At 35.4% G+C, this 26,107-nt stretch overlaps 1 long non-coding RNA gene across 1 annotated transcript; it reads right to left on the bottom strand.

The window, feature by feature from the left end:
* Window positions 1-21,676: 21,676 nt before the first annotated feature.
* LOC128643235 (uncharacterized) lies at window positions 21,677-22,641 on the bottom strand. Its single transcript, XR_008399789.1, has 3 exons — window positions 22,617-22,641; window positions 22,158-22,229; window positions 21,677-21,742 (listed from the first exon to the last, which is right to left on the bottom strand). It is a non-coding gene; the product is annotated as an uncharacterized LOC128643235 (long non-coding RNA).
* Between the last annotated feature and the right edge of the window lie 3,466 nt (window positions 22,642-26,107).

Genomic DNA, 26,107 nt, shown 5'->3' with positions numbered 1-26,107 from the left:
TACGGCCTATTTGAATACCTTGTCATGCCTTTCGGTCTCACCAACACCCCCGCAAAATTTCAAAACTTCGTTAATGACGTCTTCCATGACCTACTGGATACCTGTGTGGTAGTGTACCTAGATGACATCTTAGTGTACTCCGACTCACTGGAAGATCACGTGAAGCACGTCAGTTGGGTGCTCTCAAGATTCCAAGTCCACAGGTTATACGCTAAACTCGAGAAGTGTGTGTTCCATAATACAGAAATAGACTTTCTTGGTTATTCAATCAGACCTAAGGGTATCCAAATGCAGGAGAGCAAGGTTGAATCAGTCAAAAACTGGCCACAACCCACGAATAGAAAGGAACTCCAGCGATTTCTTGTTTTTAGTAATTATTACCGGAAATTCATCAGAAATTTCTCTCATAAGGTTAAACCCCTTACCAGACTCACCAGCACTTGCATACCTTTCCGTTGGGATACAGCTGCTAACGAGGCTTTCAACAACCTTAAAACCTCATTCACCTCAGCACCCATCCTGCAGTTTCCTGATCCTACTCTTCAGTTCGTCCTAGAGGTGGATTCTTCGGATTACGCCCTTGGGGCTATTCTGTCTCAAAGGAAGACCTTCAGCCAACCACTCCATCCGGTGGCATTTTATTCCAAACTATTATCTCCTGCAGAGATGAATTACTCCATCGGAGAAAAAGAGCTGCTAGCAATCAAACGTGCATTTGACACTTGGAGACATCTTCTGGAAGGTACTTCAAAGCCCGTCATTATATACATGGATCACTGCAACCTGGAATTTCTTCAGAGAAACAAAACACTTTCCAGTAGACAAGTGAGAGGGAGTTTTTACTTCAGTAGATTTAATTATTTGATTATGTACAGACCTGGCTCTAAAAATGGTAAGGCGGATGCCCTCTCTAGGAAGGATCCCCGTCCGCCAAATACCCAAGAAACTAATTCCATAATACCCGCAGATAAATTCCTTGGTATTATGCCCTTCAACTCTCCTAGCTGAAACTCTCCTGCCTTACTAAAACAGGTCTAATTGAGCACGGACACAGCCTCCTACATCTAGTGTGAACCTGGCTATCTGCAGCGTATGCTAAGTGCTGTGTGTGGTCTGCCTACGTCACTGAATAGCACACGCTGTGTCTCAACGCTGCAGCCTTCCGGACCTGAACCGTCAGCTGTCAAGCACTGCTCATACTCGGCTCTTGAAATTAAAGCTATAAACAACAGTCCATTTACCTAAACACAGGACTCAGACCCTGGGCTGCAACTTGACCCAACAATCTAACAGGCACATACAGGACTGCTCACTTTGCTTGCTGCATCCAACACACGTAAGCTGCTTACTAAAACTATTGGGGGATTTCCTATGCTCCGAACTCATACGCAGGGCTGCAAACTAACCTGACAAGTAACAGAGTCTCTCAGGACTGCTTTCAATTGCTGACTGCCTCCCAAAGAGCTAAGCTACTAAGTCGGATGCCGCTCAGAATAGCGGTCTTGTTTAGGAAGCTCCAGCAGCTCACAAAGAAGTCAGATAATTGTGAATAGCGCTTCCCCCGCAATTAACTTGCCCTGTATAAGAACTGTTACTAATATTTATCAGCTTAATTGGGGATATTCCTACCATTAGAAGAGAACTTATATGTTTTGAGACATTGTAACACTTAGCCTAAGGAACAGGCATCCAAATACAAACAAACTATATAATTTATCCCTTTCTGTGACATACTAACAATTGGGATCTGAGTGTTGAGAAGGAACTTGCTGTGCCTACTTCAACAGCAAGAAATCCTCACTTATTATTTTTCACTTCAGACTAAAAGGTCTATGCTGATTTAATAGACTATTCGTCTTGGTGATACAAATTATTATTTTTTGATCTGCAGTTGAGCTCCATCTTTCAGTGTACACACACAGCATTACACCGGTCTCCTGTTATCGGTTCCCTAATATCTTTTTTGGTTGTTTGCTCTCTGCCCCAGCCTTTTAAAATTTGCCTAATGAGAAAAGAGGACGTGGGGTCAGGTTAGGCCAGAATTTTGTAGAAAAATGACAGAGCTGACAATCAAATTTGTACAGTACTCTTGGTGCAGTTAATGTTTCGTAAACTCACCAACCATGCTCCTAACAAATCCTTCGAACCCTGCATGGCTTCTGTTCCTTGGGCCTGGCAAAATTGCTCCCAATCTTGCCAATACTTACAATATGCCTGCCAAGTAGTTGGTGCCAATGAAGAGCGAACTAGGGGGAGGAAGGCGACCCAGGCTGGATGAGCTGACAAAGAAAATCAGGACATAACAAGCCTTGCGATGCCGCATTAGGCACTAATTTCCTAAATGTCTCCCAATCACCTCTGAACAAAGCATCCGCTAATGTATTATTTACACCTGGGATGTGCCTAGCCTGGAAGTGAATGTTGAGTTGTAGACAGCGCAATACCAAGTGTCTCAGCAAAGTTACCACCCAAGGTGACGAGGCTGATAAACCATTGATTGCATGAACCACACTTAAATTGTCTGTCCAAAAGACAACAAATTTATTTCTAAATCTAGTGCCCCATAATTCAACTGCTAGGATAATTGGAAAGAGTTCTAACAACGTCATGTTCCTGATTAGTGACCTATCCCTCCATGTGTGCGGCCAAGGACCCGCGCACCATTCCCCTTGAAAGTAAGCTCCATAACCACAAGACCCTGCAGCATCTGTAACTAAATGCAAGATCCATTAAATGCAAATCCCATTAAAATCCTGGAGGAAAATGTGCCAAACTTTTAGGTCAGCAATTATACTTTTGGAGATGGTTATTTTGTCGGTAGGCCTAATTTTTCCGCTAAGCTTAGCTTCCAGCCTTCTATTGAAAACTCTTCCCATAGGGATAACCCAACATGCAAAGTTTAATAGCCCGAGAAGCGATTGCAAGCCTTTCAACGTTATGAAACTAGAATGCATGGCCCGCTCGACTGCTACTGTCATTGCTTGAACCTTAACAAAGTCAGTGAAGAGGACTGCACCACTGTCAGTGCACGGACAAAGGGAATAAACTGCAATATCCCTGTATAGTATAAGATGCATGAAAGATGCCGGCACAATGGATGAAGTATATGTATATTTATTAAAGACCTTAGTTAAAAATGCGACGTTTCGGGGTTACCCCCTTAATCATGCAATTTGTTACATACAATGTATATTGCCTTTTTAAACTCTTTCAATTTCGCACCAATTCCTTGTTGCACAATGTGCATGGCGCCACCTAGTGGCCAAAACATTAAATTTCATTAACTCTCTATATAACAATAAGTATGTATCAAATTATTAAAAACAAAGTGTCACCTGTACCAGTAAGTTAAATAAACATTGCAATTACATATTATCTTATCCTGAGATTATTGTTAAAAATTTTTGTTCCTCGAATGTTATAACAATTATCAATAAGGGATACACTATATGGCCTAAATTATTGGATGTTAAAATACCTAAACGGTAGAGGCTGGAAAGAACACTGCATGGCCTTTTAAAAGGTAGGGAGGGGGCCTCCCCCAAATCTGCAACACTGTTGCTACCTATGTACCACCTCTTTTCCTTTCCCCTTCCCTAATGCCTAAACCCTTAGCACGTTACAGGCCCATTTAGGTCCCTACACTAACTTTAGGGCTAGATTTATCAAAGGCAAGTTGTAGTGTCTGTTATGTATGCCTGTAACTGTGCCTCAACTCGCCTCTGCGAGGGCGCACATATGCGCTTATATTTATCACTAAACAGCTTGTAATTCTATGGTTTTTGAAACTGGCGAGCTTAGGTGTATTATGATAAATCCAACTGATCGCAATTTAACTTCCTCATATTTATCATGCCTATATGTCAATTTTGCACATATATATCTTTCTATTAAAAGAGAATAAGGGGAGTAGGCTGTTTTTAGAGCTGCGCTGGGCCCTTAAATTAGACATAGCTGAACCTGTTTAAAGGATTGAAAATGCAGACCCTTGAAATGTATATATTGAAAAAACTTTAAGAGAGAGAAGTTTGTAGATACCAAATAAGTAACTACACAAAAGCCAGGGATATCAGCATTTTCATTTTAATAGGTTAAAATAACCTTAACATATATCCCTAATAGGGAAAATACAAAACGGTGCAGCACAGTTCCTGCAAACCTATACCAGACAGAGACCCTGATACTGGCTTTCATGGGAACCACATACTAAAATGCACAGAGAACTAAGGTCACACAGTCCTAGGACATAAAAAACGCAACAATCACTCATACAGTCAGTAACTGGCTTGAATCAACAAACAACACCTCTAACAGAGGATGGCAGTGCAATCCCTGCACTAATCGGCCAACATGTTAATCATTGAGGATCTATGTTTGCTAAAACGGATATTTAACACAACTATACAAAAAAAATATATATACATTGTGAGCATATATGCATAGAATGTTAAATACATAGATACATTTTGACTGAATAGAGGTAATTGAAACCTAGTGGGAAGCCAAGCAACACCTATTTCAGAGGGCACCCCTAACATCTAGGAAAGATATGGTGTCATGAAATTTGTCATTTAGGATCTATGCCTGGTCTTCCTAATATCAAGGTGACAATTTTACTAAATAAATTGACAAATACAATCAAATGTCAGAATTATTTGCAAGGAAACAAAAGGCAAGTGATATATCCATATATCATATTAAACCACATGGCAAGTAGTTGAATGTATGTCCTCCGAACGTATGGTATAATTTTCACACACTGTCCAGAGTTCAAGCGCCATGTAATTACTCTCTCAGAGGGGTAAAATTCCTTCCCTCTATCGAAATGCAGGCATGGTAATTCTTAAAGCCTTTCTCTCGAGCAAAAGAAGCAGCAATCATGTATCCATACTGCTCAAGTTAGTTACCAAATGTTTACATTCTGTTGCAAACTTTGTTTGTTCCAGGGCTGAGCGGCCCGCTCCGTGCACGTCACTGCCGACGCGTGTTTCACCCCCACATGACCACTGCGTCAAGGGGTTTCCTCAGGGCAAACGAATAGGGATCATAGGCCATGCTTGGTATTTACCATTTGTAATCCACACTGATTGGGTAAGCACTTCTACATTGCAGCCAATGTGTCAGCTGCATACATTCTTTATGAGGAAAGGTGAAAAAATAAAAAGACATAAAAAGCAAAACAACACACTTACTAAATTATAATGTGTATTAAAAGACTATATATACAGAATATATAATACATACATCTTTTCATTTCTAAGATGGATAGAATAGGAACTTCTGAATTACAATGGATATATAGCGACTGTAGGGGCTAATACTTTGACTTTGGACAAAGATGATAACGTGGCAGTGGAAAGTTTGGTAAGTTTACTGAACGAGGAAATACCGCTGGATGAACCCCCTTTTGATAATCCTCCATTAACACAGGAGGATAGTTCTACCCCACAGATGGTGGTAAATTCAGGCCTAAAAAGGAGATCTGAATACATGCCTGCACTGGCTTTCGTACCAGCAGTCCATTTGTTTGTAAGGGAAGTCGAAAAAGAGATAAATAAAATCTCTATTGACAAAATCTCCAATGACAATCTAAGAAAAGATGAAAGAAGAGCATTGTTTGATTTAACCAATCAAAAAGGTTTAATCATTAAGCAGGCGGACAAGGGGGGCAACCTGGTAATTATGGATGAGATAAAATATGTTAATGAGGTAAAACGACAACTTCGCAATAAAGATCAGTATCTCCAGTTACCAGGTTGCCCCATCGAATCCATAAAGGCTGAATTGCTACACCTGCTTAACGATGCTAGAAAAGAAGGCATTATCAACAAGAAGGAATGCAATTATCTCTATGCAAAGTTTCCCAGAGTTCCCGTTTTCTATTGCATCCCTAAACTTCATAAAAATCTAAGAGACCCTCTAAGAGACGGAGAACCTGGGAAACTATGTGGATAAATTCTTGCAACCTTTTCTTACATCCCTCACATCTTATGTGAAGGACACTAGTGACCTGCTCAGAAAGATTGATGGTCTGGCAATAGAACAAGATACTTTGTTGGTGTCACTAGATGTTGAAGGACTCTACTCATCCATACCCCATGAGGTTGGATTAAGAGCGGCAAGATACTTTCTTGAAAGTAGAGGTCCTGCCTTTAGTAAACATACTGAGTTTGTCCTTAACTTGTTACAATTTATTTTAACAAACAATGTCTTCCTTTTTGACCAAAAATTCTACAAACAGATAAGGGGAACAGCAATGGGGGCCACTTGTGCCCCATCCTATGCCTGTCTTCACCTTGGCCTATGGGAAAGCCAGGTGGTCTTTGGTAAACTGCAAGATTGGTTAGATGACCACGTCCTTATTTGGCTCCGTTATGTGGACGACGTGTTTCTCCTTTGGAAAGGCACGGAAGAGTCTCTAAAAGACTTTGTAAAGATACTCAATGTCAATTATTTTAATATTCTTTTGACTTTTGATTACAGCACCAGAGAATTAACCTTTTTGGATGTAAAAATCAAAAAAGAAGGGACCTTGCTGGCTACAGAAATATACCGTAAGGACACAGCAACCAATAACATTTTGGAAGCCTTGAGTCATCATCCTAAGTCTCTAACTAGAGGCATTCTGGTTGGGCAGTTTCTCCGCCTAAGGAGAAATTGCTCAAGTCTGAATAAGTATGATCAACATGCTGGAGAAATGTTCAGCAGGTTTGAAAAGAGAGGCTACTCAAAACGTAATTTGAGATTTGCTAGGAATAGAGCAAGAAAAGCAAACAGAGATGACCTGCTCTATCAGACCAAGGACAAATCAAATGACCAAACAATTAATTTTGTCACAGAATATAACTGCCATTGGGAAATGATACGTCATATACTGAATGCAAAATGGCAATTCCTACAGGCTGATGAGGTTGTCTCAAAGCTTGTGGGGGTTCAACCTTCTTTGGTCGCTAGACGAGCTCCAAACTTAAAGGATAAGCTTGTCAAAAGTTTCTATGTAAAAAGTCCAAGTTCTAAGGATTGGTTGGGTGAACATAGAAAAGTTAAAGGATGTTTTCAATGTGGACACTGTGTTTATTGTAGATACATTGTCCGCTCAAAATCTTTCTCAACTGGAGGTAAAGTTTTTCCCATAAAACAGTTTATTAACTGTAAAACAGAAAATGTTATTTATCTTATCTCTTGCAGTTGTCCGATGTTTTACATTGGAAATACTAGACGCATGTTGAAGGACAGAGTGTCCGAACACAGAGATGATATAAAAGCAACTAAAGATGGTGACATAAAAAGTGGGGTAGCTATGCACTTTCTGCTACACCATAATTTGAACGTAACTGATCTAAAAATTATAGGTATAGAGACTTGTTCTCTGCTTGGTAGAGGAGGAGACATTGACAAAATACTCTTTAAAAAGGAAACAGCTTGGATGTATAAATTACAAACATTGGCCCCAAAGGGTCTCAATGAGAAGTTCAAGTTTGCTGCGTTCCTGTAAACGTTTGGTTATTATTATCTTTATTATTACACTAGATATATATATTTTTTTACCCTTTACTTATGGATGACTTACTTAGAGGCAATTCATGCAAGTGTGTTTCTGTTCACTTGGTTTATTTAAGTTTTGTTCTAATCAAGCCAGCAGAAAAGGTGAGAGAAAAAACATGTTCATATGTTTGGGTCTTCTTTAGCCCCATTCTACATTTATAATCATGATGCAATAAAACAATTCACCTAATAAAGTTTTCAAATAACTTTTGGCTATCCTCGGGATAACCACAAAATATGCACTGTATATAATTATACATCTTTCTTATAAAATATGGGGTATTTCAGCAGTTATATTACAGTCGCTATATATCCATTGTAATTCAGAAGTTCCTATTCTATCCGTCTTAGAAATGAAAAGATGTATGTATTATATATTCTGTATATATAGTCTTTTAATACACATTATAATTTAGTAAGTGTGTTGTTTTGCTTTTTATGTCTTTTTATTTTTTCACCTTTCCTCATAAAGAATGTATGCAGCTGACACATTGGCTGCAATGTAGAAGTGCTTACCCAATCAGTGTGGATTACAAATGGTAAATACCAAGCATGGCCTATGATCCCTATTCGTTTGCCCTGAGGAAACCCCTTGACGCAGTGGTCACGTGGGGGTGAAATGCGCGTCGGCAGTGACCTGCACGGAGCGGGCCGCTCAACCCTGGAACAAACAAAGTTCGCAACAGAATGGAAACATTTGGTAACTAACTTGAGCAGTATGGATACATGATTGCTGCTTCTTTTGCTTGAGAGGAAGGCTTTAAGAATTACCATGCCTGCATTTCGATAGAGGGAAGGAATTTTACCCCTCTGAGAGAGTAATTACATGGCGCTTGAACTCTGGACAGTGTGTGAAAATTATACCATACGTTCGGAGGACATACATTCAACTACTTGCCATGTGGTTTAATATGATATATGGATATATCACTTGCCTTTTGTTTCCTTGCAAATAATTCTGACATTTGATTGTATTTGTCAATTTATTTAGTAAAATTGTCACCTTGATATTAGGAAGACCAAGCATAGATCCTAAATGACAAATTTCATGACACCATATCCTTCCTAGATGTTAGGGGTGCCCTCTGAAATAGGTGTTGCTTGGCTTCCCACTAGGTTTCAATTACCTCTCTTCAGTCAAAATGTATCTATGTATTTAACATTCTATGATAGTTGTGTTAAATATCCGTTTTAGTAAACATAGATCCTCAATGATTAACATGTTGGCCGATTAGTGCAGGGATTGCACTGCCATCCTCTGTTAGAGGTTAATTTATTTATTGATAGTGTAGTGTTAGGTTTAATTGTAACTTAGGTTAGGATTTATTTTACAGGTAATTTTGTAATTATTTTAACTAGGTAGCTATTAAATAGTAAATAACTATTTAATAGCTATTGTACCTAGTTAAAATAAATACAAAGTTGCCTGTAAAATAAATATAAATCCTAAAATAGCTACAATATAATTATTCGTTATATTGTAGCTATATTAGGGTTTATTTTACAGGTAAGTATTTAGATTTAAATAGTAATACTTTAGTTAATAATATTTAATTTATTTTGTTAGATTAAAATTATATTTAATTTAGGGGGGTGTTAGGGTTAGACTTAGCTTTAGGGGTTAATACATTTATTATAGTAGCGGCGAGGTCCGGTCGGCAGATTAGGGGTTAATACTTGAAGTTAGGTGGCGGCGATGTTAGGGAGGGCAGATTAGGGGTTAATACTATTTATTATAGGGTTTGCGAGGCGGGAGTGTGACGGTTTAGGGGTTAATAACTTTATTAGAGTAGCAGCGAGGTCGGGTCGGCAGATTTGGGGTTAATAAGTGTGGGTAAGGTAGCAGCGATGTTGGGGGGGGCAGATTAGGGGTTAATAAATATAATATAGGGGTCGGCGATGTTAGGGGCAGCAGATTAGGGGTTCATAGGGATAATGTAGGTGGCAGCGGTGTGCGGTCGGAAGATTAGGGGTTAAAAATATTTAATATAGTGGCGGCGATGTGGGGGTACCTCGGTTTAGGGGTACATAGGTAGTTTATGGGTGTTAGTGTACTTTATAGCACAGTAGTTAAGAGCTTTATAAACCGGCGTTAGCCAAGAAAGCTCTTAACTACTGACTTTTTTCTGCGGCTGGAGTCTTGTCGGTAGAGGCTCTACCGCTCACTTCAGCCAAGACTCTAAATACCGGCGTTAGGAAGATCCCATTGAAAAGATAGGATACGCAATTGATGTAAGGGGATCTGCTGTATGGAAAAGTCACGGCTGGAAAGTGAGCGTTAGATCCTTACCTACAAGACTCTAAATACCAGCGGCCGGCCAAAACCAGCGTTAGGACCCCTTAATGCTGCTTTTGACGGCTAACGCAGAACTCTAAATCTAGGCCATAGATTTTAAGAAAAGATTCAACACAAGGTTTAGGCTGTTCATAGAAATAAGGATAAAATATAGAAGAGGATAAAGTTTTAGTATGTCTAGACAAGGAAAAAATGACACCATGAGTTGAAAACATTTTTGCATCATAATCTATAGCTCTAACATCTGAAATTCTTTTACATGATAAAAGACATAATAATGTAGCTAGTTTGCATGTAAGTGGTTTTAATGATAAATTGATCTGTAAGCCAAACCAGCCTCAAATAAGAAAGTAGGATAATTAATAACTTCATTTAGAGGGGCTGAAAAGGGATCCAGATTCCTGTTGTTGCACCAGCAAGACCATTTAGACCAGGAGGAAAGATAACATTTTCTGGTTCCTGGTGCCCAAGAGTCTTGAAGGAGGAGTTTAGCTCCTGACAAAAGGCCATCGGAGGACCAGGATCCCCTGAAATGTTCCAAGCAATAAGTTGAAGAAAACTTTGAAGAACTAGTTTGTGAAACTCTCCTATGGGGTTTGTGAGAAGATCTTTTTGAAGATGAATTAATACTGGAGGAAGGAAAGACATCTCCAGAAGAGAAGGGAACCAGGATTGAGTTGGCCACCAAGGGGTTATCAGAAGAAGAGATAATAGGTTCCTTTTCACAAAAGAAATTGTTTGAGCAATCATTGACAAAGGTGGAAAAGTATAAGCTTCTTTGATTAGTCACTGTTGTAGAAAAGCGTAGAGAACCCCAATCTACAACTTGGTTGTTTAGACCAAGTAAATATTCTGCTTGTAGAAAAATATTCTGAGAAAGACATTGATGAATAAAGTCCATGGTAAGCTTGGATAACATTTTTGAAGTTGTGCCTCCTAAACAGTTGACATATCTGACCACTGAAACATTGTCCATCCGAAGAAGAATTGACACAGGATGATCGTTTTTTATAAAACTCAGAACTGTAAAGGAACCTGCCATGAGTTCTAAACAATTGATATGAAGATTCTTCTCTTGAAAAGACCATTTTCCTCCAGTAATATGAGGGCCACATCTTGCACCCCAACCTGATTTGCTTGCATCCGACTCCAAAATAATATCTGGAGATTTCCCAAAAATAGCTTTGCCGTTCCAAGCTTCTATGTTGGTAAGCCACCAGTGTAATTCGATTCTTGCTTCTTCTGATAAGGAGATTTTGTGAAACTAAAAGCTCTGTAATGAAGAGGAGCTGGAAAAATAGCTTGAATAGAAGCTGATAAAAGGCCAATGATTCGAGCAAGAGATCGAATAGGAAAGAGATCTTTCTTTAGAATATAGATAATTTCTTTCTTTATCTTCTATATCTTGTCCGAAGGAAGGCTCAATGTAGCTGATTGAGTATTTATAAGGAAACCTAAGAAAATACGATCCTGAGAAGGAATGAGGATAGATTTTTTGAAATGTATAATAAATCCTAAATTCTGAAGGAGAGAAATAGTGAGATGTAAATGATCTAGAAGTTGATGATAATCTTGGTGAAGTAAAAGAATATCGTCTAAATAAATGATTAGATGAAAACCTCTTTTCCTCAAACAAGCCACCACAGGTTTTAAAACTTTTGTAAAAGCCCAAGGAGCTGAGGAAATACCAAAAGGGAGACAAGAAAATTGCCAAACTGATTCTTTCCAAAGAAAACGAAGAATATTTCTGAAATCTGGATGAATAGGAATAGTTAAGTAAGCATCTTTTAAACCTAGGTGAACAAGCCAATCGAAATCTAGAAGACAATCTCTGAGGAGATGAATACCTTCCATTTTGAAATGATTGTATTCTAGAAAACAATTCAAATTTCTTAAATTTATTACAGGGCGTAAAGACCCTTCTTTCTTTTTCACCAAAAACATGTTGCTGATAAAAGAATTTGAAGGGAGAGACATCTTTTCTATAGCTTCTTTTTATAAAAGATCTAAAATTTCTTTGTCTAAGAGGGACATATCTGATTGGGAAAATTTTATTGGAACCGGAAGAGATTCTTGAACAGGAGGGGAGAGGAAATTTAAATGAAGACCTGTAACAGTCTGAAGAATCCAAGGATCTTAAGTAATGAGATGCCAATTTTGAATGAAAAGAGCTAATCTTCTTCCTATTCTTATTTGGGAAGAAAGAGTGGAATGAAAGATGAGAGAACTTACCTGAGAAAGATCTGCGGGATGATCTGTTCCTGAAGTTCCGACCTGTCCATTGTCTGTTCCTTGATGGGAACAAATTGAAGTGGGATGTTGCGGGACTAGGCATGTTTTGAAAATAGGACCTTGAAATGGATGGGGTATGGCTGGGAAAGTGGCCCCTGTCTTTCCCAGCCCCGTCAAAAAAATTATTTTGTTGTGGGTAGAAAATTTTTCTAGTATTCATTTTAATCTTATTAAGAGAATTAAAATTATTTACATAATGACCTAACTCTTTAAGTCCAGCATCACCAAAAAGTAAGCCATTAGCTTTAGGGCCCATTTAGGTAAGAGCAAAGTCAGAAATTTTTGGGTCTATACGTCTTAGGACAATACGTCTGCGTTGGGAAGCCATAGAAGTGGTAGCGTCACCCAGTAAATAAACAACCCTCTGGATCCATTCTCTCAAAATGTAAGGATCCACTTGAGAATCTTGAGAAATAGCTTCATCTGAAATTTCAAATAATTTAGTTACAGTCATGCTTTCAATTATCGATCAGAACCTTTCCAGAAATTAAAATCTTTAGAACCAATGAATTTCAATAAATTTTTATCTATTTCTGGAGTCAAATGTGTATTATGCGGAAGATCTGGTCTGAACATTCTGCTTTCAGGGTAACCCTTTTAGATGGTCTCCATTGGGAGGATCTAGGATGATGAAGCTCATCAGGATCTTTAAATAAATCTCCTTTATTGTCAAAAAGTTTAGGTTTGGGAGAACTAACAGTCTTTCTCTTTTTAGAAATTTCCTCAGATTAAGAAGAATTAGAGAGAATAATAGAAAAATTATCATTGTCTTCATTATCATCTTTATTGTTAAATTCATCATTAGAAAAATCCTAGGAGTCATTCGACTCAGTTGTAGAAACTAGGTCTACATATTTTCTGCAATCAGCAATCTTTTTAAAATGAAATATCAGCCTGTTTTTGTAACACAGAATCTCTATTGTCTGAACTAGGCAGACGTATAACAGATTTAAAATGTATTTTAATTGGAGATTTTTGATTAGATTTTGTTAAATGTTTTGTTTTCTTTAATTCTTTTTTATGAACAGAAACTTGAGGTTTATTAACTGAAGCTATGACAGTTTGCATCTGTTCAGACATTTGTTGTTTATATTTCTCCATAGACTGAATTATATTAGTTAAATTAGGTTCAGTCAAAGATTGAGTAGAATCTTGAGACATTGTAAAAGAGTTAAAAATAACTTCAAATAATAAAATGATACTATAATAAAATTATACTATAATAATACTTCCCCCCCCCAAAAAAAATATATTAAAATATATTCAATAAACTGATTTAAAACACTTTAAATAAACTGTATGGATAAAATAACCATTCCATTTTAGAAGGAACAAATGAGAAACAAATGTTGAAAATCAAAAAACTATTACTTTGCTGAGAAATGTCAAAGATGTGTCAGGGAGGTACCAAGTGAGGAGGCGGGAGTTCACCCGATAACAGATTAAGGAAAGGAGGTGGGAAAATGAGTCAAGTGACTTCACCAGAGGAAAGAGAAAGAAAAAAGAAGATGGCGGCCAGAGCCAGTAACAGAGAAAAAATGGAACGGATTAAAAGTAAAAATGGCAGGCGCAATTGTTAGAAAGAAAGTGAGAAAACGATACGATTCTATTGCAGCACAAAATAATCTAAACAATCAAGGCAATATATCTGAATAAAAAGAGGAAAAACGATAAAAGGCAAAAAGAAATCCAAATGAAAAAACATATATGAATGCAATGAAATAATAAAACAATAAATAATATAAAACAGAGGAATAATAAAAATGATGAGATATAAAAGACAAGAAATATAATTTATTTATATAACAATAGCACAATACTTATATGCTGAGCAACAAATAGAAAAGAGGATGTTTAACTATTTATCTGAATGCAAAAATGTGGCAGTGCAAAAAATGTATTGATATAGGGTACACTCTTACCTATAAAATACCACAATTAAAATTCCACAATTAAAAAAATTCTTTTAAAAACTATTAATTCTCGAATAGTGAAATACTGATACTATTCTCCCACAAATGGTTTTGTTATATTTCTTACTATATGGATATTTTCATATCCCAGCAAGCAATTCTGTAGGCTAATATAAATCAATTATACATATATAAATGTTTGGTACAATATTCAAGATATAAATACCGCAGTTCAACCACACAAGTCTGAATGTGTCCCAGAGTGGGCGAATTGGTTAACACTTAAACCAGGAACATATAGGTGTAGGAAAAAGGACTGTTGTTTATGCCCTATGATAGATGGAACATCAGAGTGCACCTGGAATTGGGATAGAACTAATGAATTTAAGATCAAAGACAGAACTACATGTAATTCAACATATGTAGTGTACCAACTGACGTTTATTTGTGGATTAATATATATAGGGCGCACTAAACGTAAAATAAAAAGGAGAGTCTATGAACATTTGAACAATATAAAAAATGGCTTGGAAGGCCATAGTGTATCCCATCATTGCAAATTAAAACATCAGTGTAACAGTGTAGGAATTACATTCAAAGTGTTGGAGCATGTTATTAATGATAATAATTATGGCAATCGCTTATTAAAACTCAGAAAAGCTGAAACTAAGTGGATTCACCAATTAGGAAGTCTGAGCCCAAGAGGATTAAATATAGAGATTGATCTTCAAGCATTTATGGTGTAGTGTAATATAAGTCTGTCCCACAAAATATGTAAAGAGTAGTATAATGATAATTCATAGCAATTATTTTAAAACATATAAACAAACCAAGTAAAATTTAATAAGAGCCTCTAGAAATTTGATTTTATTATTTTAAGTATGTAGAATGTTCTGTCGTTTAGTGACTTTCAGCATTAAAGTGTAGCTTAAATACTATTTATCAAATTGCATTTTAAAAAAATGTTTGTTAAATTATTTTTTGAATGTTTTTTATTAATTCTTAAATTTTATTTTTTAAGTGATTTTGAGTATTTTTAAATTTTTAATAATATGGAAATAGTTTCTGTAGATAATTTTAAGATGTATATCAATAGGTGGTACTTTAAATTGTCTCTTACAAATGAGTTATTTTTAACAATATAAATGTTTCAAGAGATGTTATAATCTAATACCCATAGAGAATTTGTATGAATGAAATATCAGCTTTAACGCAACAGGCTCAGCTATCATGAAAGCGTGAGCAATATGACACTAACCAATGAGAGGTAAACCCGGTAAATTTAAAGCACAGACTAACAGCTGACCAGCATACAAAGCCCGTTGAGAAAGTTCACCCGAGAGTGAATGAAACGCGTTCGGGAGGAGAGTTAACCAACCTTGCCTATTGAGGAGGACATTCATACATTACCGGTGAAATTATACCGGATAAGCTGAGCCACTGAACTGGAGAGATAAAGACCGGAGAGCGGACATATAGCTCTCATTGCAAAGACCGGATACTACGGCATTAGCTGGAAGTGGAGATCAGCTTTAATTATTATGTGCACACTATTTGCACTTATCTTGTAAGTGTATATTTTTATGGCTTTACTTTTATATCAATAAAGAAAGATACGGTGATTCTCGGATGCGCTTGTGTTTTTTGTTGTTATAGTTCGTGTGTAAGGAGGATCTGGACACAAGTAGGATCCTGAGACAAGCAGCAACGGAAAGATCACGCATATCAGCTGTAAAAGTATCGTGAAGGAGAATTTAAGCCATACTAATTCCATCTGGACTTTCGCCCACTCTGGGACACATTCAGACTTGTGTGGTTGAACTGCAGTATTTATATCTTGAATATTGTACCAAACATTTATATATGTATAATTGATTTATATTAGCCTACAGAATTGCTTGCTGGGATATGAAAATATCCATATAGTAAGAAATATAACAAAATCATTTGTGGGAGAATAGTATCAGTATTTCACTATTCGAGAATTAATAGTTTTTAAAAGAATTTTTTTTAATTGTGGAATTTTAATTGTGGTATTTTATAGGTAAGAGTGTACCCTATATCAATACATTTTTTGCACTGCCACAGTTTTGCATTTAGAAAGGTTTTGTACTATATAGGTTGTTTGTAGTAGCAGCACTTATGGCTGATATAGAGGTCATTGCCCAAACCAGTATTGATGTGGATAATGAATATAAAGAATATAATATTAATCGCAATAGGAATATAAATTTGTTAGAATTAAATAATACAAATAATGAAGACCCTTCACATTTATTGAAAATGTTTGAGAAATTAATAACAGCCGACACTAAAGACTGGCAAGATTTAATCCTATTGGATAATTATATTAAACACGATATTATTCCTAGAGGATTACGGATGCATAAATATCCGGCCTTTGAATTAGAGGATGTAGAATTCTCTACTGAGTGGGAGAGTGCTCTACATTTATGTTCAGTTACACTTATAAAAATTTTAATAAAATACAGAGAGTATAAATTGGAAAAGTCAAAGACAGACATTACCAATACATTACAAAAAATAAGTGTTTAGAAGTGAAGAAAAGTGGGACAGACAATTTAATAACATAGTAAAAAGAAATATGGAACTTGAAAAAGAATTAATGGAACATAAAGCTGAGAAGTTAAAAAGGGATAAGGAAGATTATGCCACAGACAAAGTGCATACTTACAATAAAAAGAATAGGAAGACTCATCTGAATCAAAATATTAATCAGATTGGTAATTATATTAAGACAAATCAACCTAATACCAGAGATTCTCGGCAATCTACGAGTGAGGGTAATATAGCTTTTAAATCCATAAAGCAAAATACACAATTACCCATAAGAAATAGATTTGCTCCTCTTAGTGAGAATGTAGATCATAGCAAATTAACGCCTCCAATATGGAATAAGGAGGGAGCTAAACCAAAAGAGATTAAAAATCACCAACCCATTGATAATTCTAGACCCATATACAATTCCCAATATAATGGGAATTCTAGAACAGCATATAACTCACAACATAGTGAGAATAATTTTTTATACGAAAGAAACAATCAACAGAGGCCGCCACCATATACACAGAACATGTATACGAGACCACTAGAACAGAGACAATGGGGGCAACAAAATCAGAATCAGAGAGTAGCCAAAAGAGGGTGGGAACAAGGAGAGGATGTAGAGGAGGTGCCAGACTTCGGCAGAAACAAACAAAGAAGGTGGAATTAGAGACTGCAAAGAAAAATATTTTTAACCTTTCAGATAGAGTCCTTAAAGACGAGGAGATCAGTCTATTGAGTAAGGGCTTAAAATTTGCCCCCAAGAAAGCCCCTAATAAATTCGATACATATATCGATTTGCAAAAATTCATTCGAAAGTTAACCCTTAAAAGATACTACATTAAAGAATATAACAGTACTGTACAGAAAAGTAGTGTAACTAATCTTAACTTAGAGGATATAAAAACTATAAATTGTCTTAAAAATTTAGAACAGGAAAGTTGTAGGGAAGCTTCCTCTGATTTAGTAAGTAACCCTATAGATATAAATCTAGATTAAATATTTAATTGTAGTGTATATGAAGAGGAACAAGAATTAAGACATAGTGGGTTGAAGTCTCGTTCTAACTTTTACCCACAACAAGCACAGGGAGAATACATATACACTTATAACAAACTAGTTACCAAAGATTTAAAATTATATTTTGAGAAAAATCAAGGGAAGTTTGTAAATAAATATAATGACAATCTTAATATGAGAGAAAGACAAACCCTTAAGAATCTAACAAATGACAGTACAATAGTAATTCGCCAATCAGATAAAGGAGGTGGAACTGTCATACAAAATAAAAGTGACTATCTAAAAGAAGCCCAAGTGTTATTAGGGGATAGACAGGTATATGCTATTCTAGATAGAAATCCGACTGAACAATATAAAAGTGAATTATATTCATTATTGATGAAAGCAAAGGATAGTAATATTATTGATGATGAGGAATTTAAGTTTATATATAAAGTCAGTCCTAATGTACCCACGTTTTACCACATCCCAAAAGTCCACAAAAACAGCACCAACCCTCCGGGACGACCAATTGTGTCAGGAATTGGTTCACTAAGTAGCAATTTATCTATTTATGTAGATTGGTATCTTCAATCAATGGCAAAAAAAGTTAAATCGTACCTTAAAGACACAACCCACACCATAAATATTTTTGAAGGAATAGAATGGCAAGAAGACTTCTTATGGATATCCTGTGATGTATCCTCGTTATACACAAAAATCCCCCACAAATTAGGTATAGAAGCATTTAAAGAAACAAGTATAACGTGGAATATCCCAGATATACATGTGAAGTTTATAAGTGATAGTATTTCTTACATATTAACCCATAATTATTTTTTATTCGAATGAAAGTATTACAATCAAATTCAAGGGACAGCAATGGGGACCAATATGGCCCCATCTTACGCTAATATTTATATGGGGCATTTTGAAAATTCTATGATTTGGGGTAAACAGTTTTAATTCTAATATATACAAGTACTATAGATTTATAGATGACATTATTATTATCTGGAGGGGATCAATAGAAGAAGCAGAGGATTTTATAAAATATATAAATAACAATAAATACAATCTTGAGTTCACTAGCAAAATTTCACCTAAAGAAATAGAATTTTTGGATCTAGTTTTGTATATAGATGACTTAAATAAAATAGCAGTGAAGAATTTTAGAAAAGCCACTGATAAAAACGGATTTTTACATGCCACAAGTGGCCACCTACCCCTTTGGAAGAAAAATATCCCAAGTGGCCAATTTAGGCGTATACGGAGGAACTGTACAGATGTTACTAATTACATGCATGAAGCAGATATAATGAGTAATAAATTCCTACAAAAAAGGCTATGAGGTGGAAGAAACTAAACAAAGAGGGTTAGAATATGATAGAAATATTATGTTAATGGACAAAGAAGATAAAGTATCAAGTGTAAGAAAAAAGAAAAACAATACTACCTTTATAACAACATACAGTGAAGGAGTACATGGAGTTAGATCAATTTTAAACAAACATTGGAAAATCTTATTAGCTTATCCAGTATTAGCAGGAGAACTAGATGAGCGGCCTGATGTAGTGTATAGAAAAAATAGGGATATCAAGAGTTTAATAGCTCCATCTAAATTAAAAGCTACACAACCTAAAAATGAGGGAACCCTGTCAAATTGGTTAACACTTAAACCAGGAACATATAGGTGTAGGAAAAAGGACTGTTGTTTATGCCCTATTATAGATGGAACATCAGAGTGCACCTGGAATTGGGATAGAACTAATGAATTTAAGATCAAAGATAGAACTACATGTAATTCAACATATGTAGTGTACCAACTGACATGTATTTGTGGATTAATATATATAGGGCGCACTAAACGTAAAATAAAAAGGAGAGTCTATGAACATTTGAACAATATAAAAAATGGCTTGGAAGGCCATAGTGTATCCCATCGTTGCAAATTAAAACATCAGTGTAGCAGTGTAGGAATTACATTCAAAGTGTTGGAGCATGTTATTAATGATAATAATTATGGCAATCGCTTATTAAAACTCAGAAAAGCTGAAACTAAGTGGACTCACCAATTAGGAAGTCTGAGCCCAAGAGGATTAAATATAGAGATTGATCTTCAAGCATTTATGGTGTAGTGTAATATAAGTCTGTCCCACAAAATATGTAAAGAGTAGTATAATGATAATTCATAGCAATTATTTTAAAACATATAAACAAACCAAGTAAAATTTAATAAGAGCCTCTAGAAATTTGATTTTATTATTTTAAGTATGTAGAATGTTCTGTCGTTTAGTGACTTTCAGCATTAAAGTGTAGCTTAAATACTATTTATCAAATTGCATTTTAAAAAATTGTTTGTTAAATTATTTTTTGAATGTTTTTTATTAATTCTTAAATTTTATTTTTTAAGTGATTTTGAGTATTTTTAAATTTTTAATAATATGGAAATAGTTTCTGTAGATAATTTTAAGATGTATATCAATAGGTGGTACTTAAATTGTCTCTTACAAATGAGTTATTTTTAACAATATAAATGTTTCAAGAGATGTTATAATCTAATACCCATAGAGAATTTGTATGAATGAAATATTAGCTTTACCGCAACAGGCTCAGATATCATGAAAGCGTGAGCAATATGACACTAACCAATGAGAGGTAAACCCGGTAAATTTAAAGCACAGACTAACAGCTGACCAGCATACAAAGCCCGTTGAGAAAGTTCACCCGAGAGTGAATGAAACTCGTTCGGGAGGAGAGTTAACCAACCTTGCCTATTGAGGAGGACATTCATACATTACCGGTGAAATTATACCGGATAAGCTGAGCCACTGAACTGGAGAGATAAAGACCGGAGAGCGGACATATAGCTCTCATTGCAAAGACCGGATACTACGGCATTAGCTGGAAGTGGAGATCAGCTTTAATTATTACGTGCACACTATTTGCACTTATCTTGTAAGTGTATATTTTTATGGCTTTACTTTTATATCAATAAAGAAAGATACGGTGATTCTCGGATGCGCTTGTGTTTTTTGTTGTTATAGTAACTATTTATCTGGACTATTTATACCTATTAACCGTCTTAGTGGACATTCAAATACTGACCTATGTTATCCTAATCTCATTGGATGTTATATTTATGTTTTTTCTTTTAATTTATGGTAGTTTATATGTTATACTTTAAAAAGCTGTTGAGCAGTAAAAAAACGTTATAAGCAAAATATGAAGTCTCTGTCCTTGTAATAATATCTGGAAGATCAATGCAATTCACTCATATTCTGTATTCCGTAGTGTGCAATAAACTCTACTCATTGTGCCATACTCATTCTGCAATGTGCCATAAACTCCCCTTATTGTGCCATACTCATTCTCTAAGTGCAATAAACTCTCCTTATTTCTGTAATGTGCAATAAACTCTCCCAGTTGTGCCATACTCATTCTGTAAGGTGCAATAAAATGTCGTCATTGTGCCATAGTCAACAATTTGTAATGTGTCATAAACTCTCCTCACTGTGCCATACCTATTGTGTAATGTGATATAAACTCTCCTCATTGTGCCATACTCATTCTGTAATATCCCATAAACTCTCCTCATTGTGCCATACCTATTGTGTAATGTGTCATAAACTCTCCTCATTGTGCCATACTCATTCTGTAATATCCCATAAACTCTCCTCATTATGTCAAACTCATTTTGTAATATGCCATAAATTCTCCTCACTGTGCCATACTCATTCTGTAATGTGCAAAAAACTCTCCTTATTGTGCAATACTCATTCTATAACTTGAAATAAATTCTCCTCATGGTCTCATGCTTATTCTTTAATTTGAAATAAACTCTCCTCATTGTGCCATACTCATACTGTAATGCGCAAAAAACTCTCCTCATTGTGCCATTCTCAATTTGTAATTTCAACGAAAAATAATCGAAAAGACACATTAAAAATTTTTAACCAAAAAACACATATTTATTTTTAATGCAAAATTAACTACAAAAGAAAAAAAAATTTAAATCACATTGATTCTAATGCTTGTCTTGCAGCTATAACAGTATTTAAAAGCTCTTTAAGTTATTTCTCTGTTTATTTGAAGAAGTTGATCTCGTTGTTTCTGATCACTGTTGTTGTTACTGAAATAAATAATTGAAATTTGAATAATTACTTTCTGGTTTGTCTGCATCTCAATGTATCAAAATATCCATCTATCTATCTATCTATCTATCTATCTATCTATCTATCTATCTATCTATCTATCTATCTATCTATCTATCTATCTATCTATCTATCTATCTATCTATCGGTATTTCTATTGATCCATCTATCTATCTATCTATCTATCTATCTATCTATCTATCTGTATTTCTATTGATCCATCTATCTATCTTTCAATATGCCTCTATCTATCTGTCTATCTGTATTTCAAACAATCCAACTATCTTTATTTCACTCTACCAGTATCTCAATTTATCTATATGTCTATCAATTGATCTATCTATCTATCTGTATTTCAATCTAATGATGTATCAATTTCAGTAATCAACTTACCTTCTTCAGACTGTGTCTCCTCCTCCTCCTGAGCCACATCTGTAGTCTCCATATTTTCCAAGGTGCCCACTTCTGCCAAATCAAAATTAGAAGAATAAAAATTGGTTACTAACCAAATAATTACACGTAAACATAATATCAATCAGTCAATATATAATGATTGAACTATCCATCTATATCTAATTATGTATCTATCTGTATTTCCATTTATCTATCTATCTTTCAATCTACCACTATCGCTATCTATCTATCTTTCGATCTATCTGCATTTTAATTAATTGTTCTCTCTTTATTTCAATCTACGATTATCTCTATTTATCTATCTATCGATTTGTATTTCAATTGATACATCTTACAATCTAAAATTTAACTATCTATTAATGTATCTATATTTCAATTTATCGATCTATCTATCTGCATTTCAATCTAATGATGTATCAATTTCAGTAATCAACTTACCGTCTGACTGCATCACCACCTCCCCCTCCTCCTCATCCACAGCCACGCCTGGAGTTGGATTAGCCAATTCTGCCACCCGTCCAATTTCATGTGCTAATCCAAAATTATAAGAATAAAATAATTAATCGACCTCAATTTCAATATACCAGTATCTCTCTATCTATCTATCTATCTATCTATCTATCTATCTATCTATCTAACTAGCAATCTATCTTTCGATCTGTATTATTAATTATCTATCTATCTTTCAATCTACCAGTTTCTCAATCTCTCTATCAATCTATCTATATATCTATCTACCGTTCTATAGATATATCGGTATTCAAAATCTATCTACCAATCTACCTATAGATCTGTATTAGTAATCATCTATTTATCTTTCAATCTACCAGTTTCTCAATTTCTCAATCAATCTATCTATATATCTACCATTCTATAGATATATCGGTATTCAAAATCTATCTACCAATCTATCTATAGATCTGTAGGTCTGTATTAGTAATTATCTATTTATCTTTCAACCTACCTGTTTACAGTGGAGGCTCCTCCATTTGAGCACGTGAACACCCAAATAAAAGGGGGGAAAAAGAAAGAAAATAATTTATTTGGATGAATAAATATAATTTCTCCTATTGGAAAAATTATATTTATTCAGCCAAAATTTTTCTAGTCTAGACTGTCAAGTTTTATTTAAAAAAACCCCACCTTTTATATACATCTATGCTCTATTATACTTCTCTACCGCACGTGCGGTAGAGAAGTATAGCCTGTCATACAAATTTGCATATTTTTCCTCTATGCTTGCAGTGCAGCCCATAACTGAGCCTATACCTCTCTTAATCGCACACTATTTAGTGTGCTAATTGGGCTATTTGTATGGGCGGCCAGCAGAGGGAGCACTTTTTTTTATTAAGTTTTCTTTTTTTTTTTGCTGGCTCAGTCGCGCCAAAAATTTCAGTGCGCAGGCAGCCAGTTGGATCTCATCTGGAGTCTGGTTTGGCCGGGACTCCCGGGAGAAATGGGCATCTAAATTGTAAGTGTATCTTCTACTTTTAGCCCTGCTGTGGGCTAGCACTGCACCGGACCGGCCAGGGAGGCATTGAAGTCAGAGAGCAATGTATATCCTCCCCCAGTACACGCCTCTGGAATATGTTTGTGTGTGGTGTCGTGGGTGTCTAAGTTACAGAGTTAGCAAGATGTTGAAACGTATTTGTCTTGGGCTGCAGACACTCTCATTTTATTATTACTTAAAGTAATAAAATGAGTCTGCAGCCCAAGACAAATACGTTTCAACATCTTGCTAACTCTGTAACTTAATAATAATAATTTTTATTGTGGTTTAGACCCTGTAATTATTGTATGATGTATCTTAGGCACTTATATTTATGATTTTTTGTTGACCATGGCATTTAACACAGCATGCAGTGTACCGTATGTTCTGCACGTTTTAGGTTGCTATGGCAACCTTGGGTGATCTGTACTGCTCATGTGTAACACTCTTACTGCTTAGAATTTTGTCTTATTTACTGCAGTGTTTTGGTTTCTATTAGGTATTCATGTACATATTATATCACCTGGTTTGTACATATTTGGGATTTCCACGCTAACTTTATTGTTATATAGGTTGCTATGGCAACCATGTTGCGGTCTGTGCAATCCCTGTGAATAATGATTGGTGCCTACATTATATGTTATAAGACTCTTTATACTGTGCTGTATAACACTGATTAAAGTGATTTTTGCTAAGTCAATTGGAGTGCGCTTGTCCTATATTTATATATATATATATATATATATATATATATATATATATATATATATATATATATATATATATATATATATATATGAGCAATCTGAGGGGCGGGCTTTATTTCAAGGGGTGTGGTCAGGGGAGGGGCTACGTGCACCTCCATCTTCATAATTCACCAGCCGCCACTGCCTGTTTATCTATCTATCTATCTATCGATTTATCTATCTATCTTTCTAGCAATCTACCTATCGATTGATCTATCTATAGATTGATGTATATATCTATTGATGGATCTATCTATCGGTTGATCTATCTATCTGTATCATTCAATCAATTTATGTACATGTATGTCAAGTGGTATTGTGATTAAACTTACAGGCAGGTGCTTCCTCCTCCATGTCTTCCCCAATGTGGTAATGGTCCCCTCCAGAGACCCATGCTCTGCAGCCAAGGAATCGTCCACAGTAGCTATGTAATCAATACATTTGTAATTGTTTTATTATAGTACACAATGTTAATATATCTAATGATGTATCTATTTCAGTTACTAACTTACAATCTTCTGGAGACTGTGTCTCCTCCTCCCTCTCCTCCTCCGCAGCCATGTCTGGATGTGCTATTACAAAATTATTAGAAGAATAATTAATAGACAGAAATTAATTCAAGGGACACTGAACCCAATTTTTTTCTTTCGTTATTCAGATAAAGCATGACATTTTAATCAACTTTCTATTTTACTCCTATTATCAATTTTTCTTAATTCTATTGGTATCTTTATTTGAAATGCAAGAATGTAAGTTTAGATGCTGGCCCAGCAAGAACCTGTGTTGTTCTTGCTGATTGGTGGATAAATTCATCCACCAATTACAAAGTGCTGTTCAGAGGTCTGAACCAAAAAACAAAACTTAGGCACCTACTTTTCAAATAAAGATAGCAAGACAATAAAGAAAAATTGCTAATAGTAGTAAATGAAAAATTTTGCTTGCAACTGCATGCTCTATCTGAATAACAAAATAATTTTTTTTGGCTCTGTGTTCCTTTAAATGTAAATATAGTATCTACATAGTATCAATCAATAGATGTCACCATTTTTTTTTTCTTTTTTAAATATTTATTTATAGCCAGTAGTGTACAATGCAACAAAAAAGAAGAAGAAACAGCAAAAATAAAAGAAAACACACTTCATCATTTGCGCCACGCAGGGCCAAAAAGAAAAACAAGACAAAAAAAAAAAAGAAATATTAGGTCAATTGACATTACGTGCTTCTTGACCATTCAACAGCCCTTCATATTTTGTATACACTACTGGATTTTCAAACCAATTTTTTTACATTGAGATATGAAGCATACATAATGGATTTTTACAATGCTAAACATAAAGTTGACCTTCAAGTTTTAGCAATGAATGTCTTCTTTTCTTGTTTATAACCACCTACTTTCCAGTTCTACTCCACTCCCCTTGCATCTGCCCCCGAGGTGTCACTGATCCCCCAGCCCGTGAGGTCTCCTATTTCTAGACTGTACATAGTTGTCAAAGTCAAGCTCCCATTCTCCTCTCAACTGTGCCTCTAAAATGTAGGTAGTGTTCGGTATTGGGTACAAGATCTGCAGCTGCTGTCTATGATCCAGTGAATGCAAGTAAATGCTCCATTTAGTCATGAATCTACCTATGCGTTTCTGGGGGTCTCCTAGAGTATCTGCTTGTTCGTAAAGTAATTGCTGATGTACTTCCCTTTTT

Source organism: Bombina bombina, chromosome 1 (assembly GCF_027579735.1).
Source record: "Bombina bombina isolate aBomBom1 chromosome 1, aBomBom1.pri, whole genome shotgun sequence".
Taxonomy (NCBI): domain Eukaryota; kingdom Metazoa; phylum Chordata; class Amphibia; order Anura; family Bombinatoridae; genus Bombina; species Bombina bombina.
The sequence above is the reverse complement of the archived record's forward strand: the minus strand, read 5'-3'. Positions and strand labels throughout refer to the sequence as shown.